Source organism: Symphalangus syndactylus, chromosome 2, assembly GCF_028878055.3.
Source record: "Symphalangus syndactylus isolate Jambi chromosome 2, NHGRI_mSymSyn1-v2.1_pri, whole genome shotgun sequence".
In the NCBI taxonomy this organism is placed as follows: Eukaryota; Metazoa; Chordata; class Mammalia; order Primates; family Hylobatidae; genus Symphalangus; species Symphalangus syndactylus.
The window spans coordinates 46,908,205-46,917,417 of record NC_072424.2 but is presented as its reverse complement, the minus strand read 5'-3'; the positions used below and the strand labels follow the sequence as shown (position 1 = coordinate 46,917,417).

The window sequence follows — 9,213 nt, the reverse complement described above, 5'->3', positions numbered from 1 at the left end:
CAGACCAATGACAAGTAGTTAAATTGAATCAGTAATTTTTAAAAAATCTCCTGACAACAATAACAAAAATCCGGGACAAGACGGATTCACAGCCAAATTTTGCCAGATGTACAAAGAACCAGTACCAATCCTACTGAAACTGTTCCAAACGCCGAGGAGGGAATCCTCCCTTACTCATTCTACAAAGCCAGTATCACCCTGACAACAAAGCCAGGCAAGCACACAACAAAAAAAGAAAACTATAGGCCAATATCCCTGGTAAACATAGATGCAAAATCCTCAACAAAATACTAGCAAACCAACAGCACATCAAAAAGAACATCATGATGGGTTTTATTCCAAGGATGCAAGGATGGTTCAACATACACAAGTCAATAAATGGGATACACCACACTAACAGAATTAAAAACAAAAATCACACGATCATCTCAACAGATGCAGAAAAAGCATTTGATAAAATTCATTATTTCTTCATGATAAAAACCCTCAACAAACTAGGCATCAAAGGAACATATGTCAAAATAATAAAAGCCATATATGACAAACCCACAGCCAACATCACACTGAATACGGAAAAGCTAAAAGCATTCTCCCTAAGAACTGGAACAAGACGAGGATGCCCACTTTTACCACTCCTATTCAACATGGTACTGGAATCCTACCTATGGAAAGAAATAAAAGTCATCCAAATTAGAAAGAGGAAGTCAAAGTATCTCTGTTCACTGATGATATGATCTTATCTCTAGAAAAATCCTAACACTCCTCCAAAGAGTTTTAGATTTGATTAATGACTTCAGTCAAATTTCAGGATACAAAATCAAGATACAAAAATCAGCAGCATGTCTATCCACCAATAAAATCAAGCTGAGAACCAAATCAAGAACTGAATCCCATTTACAATAGCTAGAAAAATAAAATAAAATACCTAGAAATACATTTAACCAAGGAGGTAAAAGATCTTTATGAGAAGAACTACAAAACACTGATGAAAGAAATTGTAGGTGACACAAACAAATGGAAAAACATCCCATGCTTGTAAATTGGAAAAATCAATATTGTTAAAACGATCATACTGTCCAAAACAATCTACATATTAAATGCAATTCCTATCAAATTACCAATGTCATTTGTCATGGAATTAGGGGAAAAAAATCCTAAAATTCCAATGGAATGCAAAAAGAGCCTGAATAGCCAAAGAAATCCTAAATAAAGAGAACAAAGCTAGAATAAAGCATCACCTTACCTGACTTGAAATTATATTACGAGGCTATAGTAATCAAAACACCATGATACTGGTATAAAATAGACACATAGATCAATGGAAAAGAACAGAGACCAGGAACAAACTACATCTATAATAGACAAAGTCAGCAAAAACATACACTGGGAAAAAGACACACTTTTCAATAAATGATTCTGGGAACATTGAATAACCATACGTAGAAGAATGAAACTGGACTCATATCGCTCACCATATGTAAAAATTAACTCAAGATAGATTAAAGACTTAAATATAAGACCTGAAACTATAAAAATCCTAGAAGAACACCTCAGAAAAAGTCTTCTAAATGTTGGCCTAGGCAAAGAATTTCTGACTGTCATCAAAAACAAACAAAAACAGATATAGACAAATGAGACTTAATTGAACTAAAAGCTTCCATATAGCAAAAGAAATAATTAACAGTAAACAGGCAACCTACAGAATGGGAAAAAAATGTTTGTAAACTATGCATCTGACAAAGGGCTAATATCTAGAATCTACAAGGACTTCAAACTCAACAAGAAAAAAATAGATAACCCCGTTAAAAATGGGCAAAAGACATGAACAGATATTTTTCAAAAGAAGACATACAAGCAGCCCACAAACAGGTAAAAAGGCTCAACATCACTAGTCATCATTGAAATGCAAATTAAAACTACAATGAGATACCATCTTATATCAGTCAGAATAGTTATTATTACAAAGTCAAAAAACAGATATCAGTGAGAATGTGGCGAAAAGGGAATGCATATACATTGTTGGCGAGAATGTAAATTGGTACAATCTCTATGGAAAACAGTATGGAGATTTCTCAAATAACTGAAAGTAGAACTACCATTCAAACCAGCAATACCACTACTAGATGTCTACCCAAATGAAAAGAATCATTATATCAAAAAGACGCCTGCACTCATGTTTACTGTAGCACCATTCACAATAACAAAGTCATGAAATAAGTCTAAGTGTTCATCAATAGATGATTGGATAAAGGAAATGTGACATATATATACCATGGAATACTATGCAACCATAAAAATAATGAAATCATGTATTTTGCATCAACATGGATGGAGCTGGAGGCCATTATTCTAAATAAAATAACTCAGAAACAGAAAGTCAAATATAGCATGTTCTCACGTCTAAGTGGGAGTTAAACAGTAGGTATACATGGACATCAGAGGGCAATAATAGATATTGGAGACTCCAAAGGGTGAGAGGGGCCAGGTGCAGTGGCTCACGCCTATAATCCCAGCACTTTGGGAGGCCAAGGTGGTCAGATTGCTTGAGGCTAGGAGTTTGAGACCAGCCTGGCCAATGTGGTGAAACCCCACCTCTACTAAAAATACAAAAATTAGCTGGGCATGCTGGCAGATGCCTGTAATCCCAGCTTCTTGGGAGGCCGAGGCAGAGAATCACTTGACCCCAGGAGGCAGAGGTTGTAATGAGCCAGGATCATGCCACTGCACTCCAGGGTGGGTGACAGAGTAAGACTCTGTCTCAAAATAAATGAATAAATACATTTTTTTAAAGGTGAGAGAGTGGCAGAGGGGGTAAAGGTTGAAAAATTACCTACTGGGTACAAGGTTCACTATTCAGGTCATGGGTACACTAAAAGCCTAAAGTTCACCATTACACAATATATCCATGTTATAAAACTGCACTTGTATCCCCTAAATCTATGGAAATAATTTTAGAATATCACTGCCTATTCCAATTTCATGAATATAGTCATCTATGCCTTCTTCTTGGAACTTTTTTTTTCAGCCCCCTTGGTCATTGCAAAACCGAAACAAAATTATTCATAAATTGTGGGCAGTTCAAGGAACATCTCTGCTGTGTAATTTCTCTTCCCTCTCCTCTCCAGAGGTGGGAGAAGCAAGTCCTCAGAAGATGCTGCAAGTAGCTGGTTGGTGGAAGTTTTTCACTCTATTTTCCATAAAACCAAGAATCAATGAGAACTAGTGGGAATGTCCCCTTCCCCACTTGGGACAATGGATGAGTTGAAGGGGAAGAGTCTGTTTACCGGACGGTGCATGCGCAGAGGCCATCAAGAAAAGGTGAGCTTGCTGAATGGGTACGTTCATTGCTAACCTTGGGTACACACAAACAAGTTGTGATGTCTTGCAGGCAACATGGCTTCTGATCCTTCCTTTGGATGCAGCAGTCTTTTAAAAAAATATATTTCATAATAATAATATGAATTTCTCTCTCTTGGTTTTTGTTTCTGTTTTGTTTGTGTGGTTTTCTGTTTCGTTTAGGGATGGGAGTAGGAGGGGAGAGGAAGAAAAAATGTCATTTGTCGATTAGATCCTAAACAAACAGAACTCCTGTATGGCTGAGTCCAACCTCTGGCAGCATAGGGGAATTGGGCAGCACTTGCCTGGAAAAACTGGCTTCAATCAGAAGCTTTTCAGGGCTTTTTTTCAAGGAGAATAAGAAGTCATGGATTATTTCATAGAGACTGTGAAAAGTGGAATCATCTCTCTACTTGAGAATCACTGTGTAATTTGAAGATAATCTTGACATTTTCAGGGTCATCGGGGAAATTTCAGGGGGCAGGCATTCCAATTTCCTTTCCTTTTCCTCCTGTAAATTCCGCTACCATCTCTTCTCTGCCAGCTTTTGCTCTTGCACCTCCTCCTCCTTCTGCTGCTTAAGCTCCCACTCCTCCCATTTCTTCATTTCTTTCTCCTGGTCAGCCCTGGGAGAAGCCAGGTAGGCCTCATCCTGCTTTTGTCTCAACACCTGGGTCTGTTTTCTTTCTTCCCTTTCCAGGCATCCCACACCAGGTAAGTCTGGTTTGTATCCATGATAGATGTCAGTTGGTTAATGAGGTCATCCGGTTGAAGGAGGCCTTCTAGCCATCCCACCACAGCCATCCACTGATCCTTCAGCATCACCATGGCCAGGAATGGATAGGTGTTCTCTCATAAAGCCCACAAGACCCTGTATCCCTCAGGTTTGTTTGTAGAGCATGCCCAGAAGAGCATCCTAGAGAAAGAATTTTAGTGAAATAACTTTGGGTTCACAGAGTGTGTTGCAACAAAACTTATCAGAGACCTGTTGATCATCTCCAAGAAGATAAACCAAAGAGTGAAGCTCCAGCTTGGCATCATTAAGTGCCTGGCTGCGTGTTCTGGGCTAGAAGACAAGGTGTGCCCTCCCGTATTTCTATTCAAACGCTAGCACAAATGAAACAATGTCCCCAACAGGGTCAGTGATCTGGCTGCAAAGGTCAAGCCATATAAAACAAAGGGCAAACCTAAATATATCAAGTATCGTGTAATAGGTAGACTGGAATGGAAGCATTATCAAGTAATAACCCCATCCAAGCAGACCCCTTGGTTTTGGTGTTGAGACAACATAGCTGTAGATCCTGTGGTCAGCTGTATTAACCTGCAGGGGCGGGGACGGAGGCGGGTTGAAAACACTTCATACACCATCTTGGTCATTCAAGCTGTCCTGTTCAGCAACCTCTATGTTCCAGTTATGCTGTTCCAAGGTATGGCAACACTGATCCATAGATTCTATGCCAGTTAGATCCTGAAACTGCAGCAGCTTCTCTGTCTGCTCCTGTGTTAGATCCTGCTTCTCAGACATCGCCTCTATACTCCTGCAGAGTTTTATTATTTAACCTTTTATATCTATATCTAATATATCTGCAATTGCTTTTGAGTGAGAGCAGAGTAAAAATTCATTTTTGTATGGATATCAAATTGTCCCAGCACCACTTATTGAAGACTTTCATTTCATTACTATACTACAGTTTCATCTTTGTCATTAATCAGATAACTGCATATATTGTGGGTTTGTTTTTAGATTTTCTATTCTGTTGCATTGGTCTATTTGTCTATCTTCAGGCCCATGAGCTTTGTTATTTTAGCAATATAACAAGTCACAATATCTGGTAGTCTAAGTCCCCAGCCTTCTTCAGAATAGTCTTGACTGTTCTTGGTTCTTTGCATTTCTAGGTGAATTTCAGGATAAATTTGTAAATTTCCACAGAAGGAACAAAAACAACTACTGGGACTGTTACTAAAATTGAATTAACCAATAAATTCATTTGGAAAAAATTGACGTCTGGGTGGTTTTGTGATGGATTGATTTAGCTAGGCAAAACTATATCTCCGAGAATTCTTTTCCCTGATGGTTTTTGGTTAGGGTGGACCATATGAGGCCTTTCTTGCAAGAGATTTGGAGAGCAGAAGCAAAGTAGCAGCTATAATTTTTACGTTCATATGTCAGAACAGGCATTGTTATAGCTCATGTACATTGTAGCTAATCTCTTGGCTCACCTTTGTTGGTGTGGAAACAACAGTCAGGTTGTAATTGCTCCAAATTACCCTGAATCCTCTTTCAACCCCTCCAGCTCCTTAGCAAGTGGCACTAGTTTCTACCGCCGGACACCCACATCACCAAGGCTAGAGGCAATGAGACTTAAGCTGATCCAGGTTCTGCCTCTGTTCTACCCCCTAATATCCTTCTTTCCTTCTCAACTGTCTGTCATACAGATTTCAAGGTCCAGCATTGGACACAGAGACAACAGCCTTATAGAGGCGGTTTTACCAGCTCCTATATTGTGCAAGGTTAAATTCCTATAACGAATCATACATACATATGCATGTGTTTATATTTATGTATGTATATATATATATAGTGTGTGTGCACATGTGCATGTATGCGTGTACAGTCATGAGTTGCTTAATGATGATGATACATTCTAAGAAATGTATCATTAAGCAATTTCATCATTGTATAAATATCCTAGAGTGTACTTACACAAACCTAGATGGTACAGCCTACTCCACAGCTAGGTTATATGGTATAGCCTATTGCTCCTAGGTGACAAAGCTGTACAGTATGTTACTGTACTGAATACTGCAGGTAAATGGTAACACAATGATATTTGTGTATCTAAACATATTTAAAGAGCATATGCTTGCTCTACGCTATTACCACTGCTACAGCATCACTAGGCAGCATAAAGTTTTCAGCTCCATTATAACATTATAACATCGTATATGCAGTCTGTCATTGACCAAAACTTTGTCATGAGATGCGTAAGTGTATTTATTTATCTTATCTTAGTGGTTCTGCCTCTCTGATTGAAACCTGACTGATACAAACATCTTTACAATATTGGGTCTTCCAATTCATGAACATGATATATCCCTCTACTAATTTGGTCATCTTTAATTTCTCTCAATAATAATTTGTAATTTTTTGGTGTGATCTTGCCCATGTTTTATTATACTTATTCCTAGTTATTTGATGGTTTTGATGCAATTGTACATTTTATCTTTTTAATTTTCACTTGCAAATGTTTGTTTCTGGTATATAAAATACAAATTACTATTTTTATTTTAATCATGTATCTTGCAGCCTTGCTTAAAGTCAGTTATTAATTTTAATAGCTCATGAACTGTTTTGATTTTCTACATACACACTCATGTCATCTGAGCTAATGTGAGCTTCCTTCTTCCTTTTCTTGCCTTTTTGGACTGGATAGGACCTTCAATAAAATGTTGAGTAGAAATGGTGATAGAAGAGAACCTTGTCTCATTGCCCATCTCAGAGAGATGTCTTTAAATACTTTACTCTTCAATATTATATTTTCTTTAGGTTTTTCTGTAAATACTCCTTATCAGATAAAAGAAATTCTTTCCATTCTTAGTTTGCTAAGAGTTTTTATCACAACTATTCTTTGCATTATCAAATGCTTTTTCTGTATCCAATAAGTAGGTCACATGATTTTCCCATTTTTTCTATTAATGTGATGAGTTACACTGATTAATTTTCAAATGTCAAACCAACCTCAACAAAAGCCAATTTGGTCATGATTATTGTCTTTTTATATATTGATAAATTCAATTTGCTAACATTTTGTTTAGAATTCTTCCATTTCTGGTTTTGAAAGAGATTGGCCTATAATTTTCATTTCTTAAATGTCATTTTCAAACTTTGGTCCTAAGGTAATGCTAGCCTCTTAAAATTAGTTAGGAGTATTTTACCTTTTTATATTCTCTGAGGAAGTTGTGTAAGATTAGTGTTACCTCTTCCTTAAATATTTGAAAGAATTCACCCATAAGGTTATCTGGGCCTGAATACTTCTTTATGGGAAGGTTTTAAATTACAGAAGCAATTTATTTAGTAGCTTTGAGTCTATAAAACATTGGCAGGTTGTGTTTAATATCACCTTTTTATATTTCTCATGCCTACAAAATCTGTAGAAATGTCCATTTTTCATTTCTGATGTTGGAATTGTGTGCTTGCTTGCTCTCATTTGCTCATGCTATCTCCCTCTTTCTCTCTTTCCCTTTGATTTATTTGCTAGAGGCCTGTCAAATTTATTATTATTTTCCAAGATCCCACTTTTGGTTGTGTTGGTTCTCTCTATTGTGCACTTGTTTTCTGTTTAATCAATTTATTTTCTTACATGTATTATTTACTTCCTTCTACTTTGGTAGATTTATTTTGCTGGGTTTTTTCTAGTTTTTTTTTTTTAGATAAATATTTAGAGTCTTCATTTCAACCTTCCTATTTTCTTTTTTTTTTTGAGACAGAGTCTCATTCTGTCGCCCAGGCTGGAGTGCAGTGGCACGATGTCGGCTCACTGCAAGCTCTGCCTCCCGGGTTCACGCCATTCTCCTGCCTCAGCCTCCCAAGTAGCTGGGACTACAGGCGCCCGCCACCAAGCCCTGCTAATTTTTTTGTATTTTTTAGCGGAGACGGGTTTTCACCATGTTAGCCAGGATGGTCACGATCTCCTGACCTCATGATCCGACCGCCTCGGCCTCCCAAAGAGGTGGGATTACAGGCGTGAGCCACCGCGCCCGGCCAACCTTGCTTATTTTCTAATAGTATGCATTTTAAAGCTGTAGAATTCTCTATAAGCACAGCTTTAGTAGAAGCTATGGGTTTTAATGTTATATTTTCATTATTATTCAATTCAAAATACTATCTAGTTTCCAAGTTCTTATTTGAGCTCTAATGTATTTAGAATTATACTGCTTAATTTAATAACAGTTGAGGGTTTTCCAGTTAACTGTCATTTATGTCTAGCTGGATTTCACTGTTTCAGAGAACACAATCTGTATGGTTTTAAACCTTTGAAAACTTTATGTATACTTTATGCCTCAGCATATGGTCAATTTTAATAAATGTTCCACATACACTCGAATTGAATGCATATTCTGTTGTTGTTGGCTGTAATGTTCTGTATGTGTGTTAGATTAAATTTTGTTAATCATATTGTTCAGATCTTCTATATACTTGCTAATGTTTTGTCTGCTTGTTCTACCAGCTTTTGAGAGAGCTACGTGAAAGCATCCCACAATGACTGTGGATTTTCCTATTTCTCCTGGTTCTGTAAGATTTTTGCTTCATATACTTTAAAACCATTTACTGGGTGTATATAAGTACAAACTTGTATATCTTTCTAAAGGATTCACCCTGTCTTACTCAGCTTGGGCAGCTATAACAAAATACCCTAGACTGAATGACTTAAACATTCAACATTTATTTCTCACAGCTTTGGATGCTAGGAGATCCAAGATCAAGGTACCAGCACATTCATTGTCTGTGAAGGCCTTCTTTCTTATTTGCATATGGCTGCTTTTTTTTATCCTCACATGGCAGAGACAGAGATCATCTCTCTCGTGTCTCTTATTGTAAGTGCACTAATCCCATCATGAGACTCCACTTTCCAACCTCATGAACTACCTCCCAAAGGCCCCACTTCCATATACCATCACAATGGGGATTAGGGCTTCGATAGAGGAATTTGAGGGGGGAACAGAAACATCCAATCTATAGCACACCTGTTCCAAATCATTAAATGTTTCTCTATTTCTAGTAATATTTCCTGTCTTAAAATGTTCTTATTTATATTGATACAGCTACATTCATTTTCTTTTGACTAGAATTTGCATGATATACTTTTTAATCCATTT

At 37.3% G+C, this 9,213-nt stretch overlaps 1 pseudogene; it reads right to left on the bottom strand.

Moving 5' to 3' along the window:
• Positions 1–3,182: 3,182 nt before the first annotated feature.
• LOC129462062 (FAS-associated factor 2-like) lies at positions 3,183–4,861 on the bottom strand (annotated as a pseudogene).
• Between the last annotated feature and the right edge of the window lie 4,352 nt (positions 4,862–9,213).